This window comes from Lissotriton vulgaris, chromosome 10 (assembly GCF_964263255.1).
Source record: "Lissotriton vulgaris chromosome 10, aLisVul1.2, whole genome shotgun sequence".
In the NCBI taxonomy this organism is placed as follows: Eukaryota; Metazoa; Chordata; class Amphibia; order Caudata; family Salamandridae; genus Lissotriton; species Lissotriton vulgaris.
Genome location: NC_141698.1, coordinates 126,180,087 through 126,181,270, shown reverse-complemented (window position 1 = coordinate 126,181,270; position 1,184 = coordinate 126,180,087).

Genomic DNA, 1,184 nt, shown 5'->3' with positions numbered 1-1,184 from the left:
TGCCATGTTTGATGTCTGCAGCCAGTCCAGGCTCCTCTGACAACCCCACTCTGCATCCACATTTAGGGGCATATTTACGAGTTCTGGCGCATCTCTGCATATCAGCAGAGATGCGCCAGAACAAATGCGTCACGCAAAACTACCCTTGCGTCACGGCAGATGCGCCGCATTTACAATGCGGTGCACCGTGGTGCAAGGGTAGGCAGATGCGTGACGCATCTCGTGACGTAAGTGCGGCGCATCGCTGGAGTCGCGACGCAAACGCGACGCAACTCCAGCAATGCTCAGGGCTGCCCAATACTTAACATGCTGTGTCAGTCCTTACGCCTGCTTCAAGCAGGCGTAAGGAATTGACGTAGCATCGTTGCGGAAGTGCCTGCGTGAAATCTTATAGATTTCACGCAGGCACTTTTGCGAGGCACACAGGCGCCGGAACTCCCACCCTGCGTGGGAACGCCCCCATTGTGGCGCTGGGCTTTATAACGTGACGCATCTCCCTAGATGTGTCACGTTGTAAATGCCTCGCAGGGATGCACCATGTTTACGCCGCTGTTGCGTCACGCAAGGCGGCATAAACGTGGCACAAGGGGCTTGTAAATCTGCCCCATGGAGAGGGCCAGAGAAAGTCTCAGGAAGCGAACTACTGTTGGGTATCTAACCAATAGACTGGAACAAAGTGTCTTGTGTGGCATGTGGCCACCTGGGATCTTATGACCAGGAGCTGGTTCTCCAGAGAATGAGCAGGACAAGACCTACCTGCCCACTTCTCTCTCTTTCTTCCAGAGAATGAGTGGGAACAAGACCCACCTGCCACTTATCTCTCTTTCTTCCAGAGAATGAGTGGGAACAAGACCCACCTGCCCACTTCTCTCTCTTTCTTCCAGAGAATGAGCAGGACAAGACCCACCTGCCCTCTTCTCTCTCTTTCTTCCAGAGAATGAGCAGGACAAGACCCACCTGCCCACTTCTCTCTCTTTCTTCCAGAGAATGAGTGGGAACAAGACCCACCTGCCCACTTCTCTCTCTTTCTTCCAGAGAATGAGCAGGACAAGACCCACCTGCCCACTTCTCTCTCTTTCTTCCAGAGAATGAGTGGGAACAAGACCCACCTGCCCACTTCTCTCTCTTTCTTCCAGAGAATGAGCAGGACAAGACCCACCTGCCCACTTCTCTCTCTTTCTTCC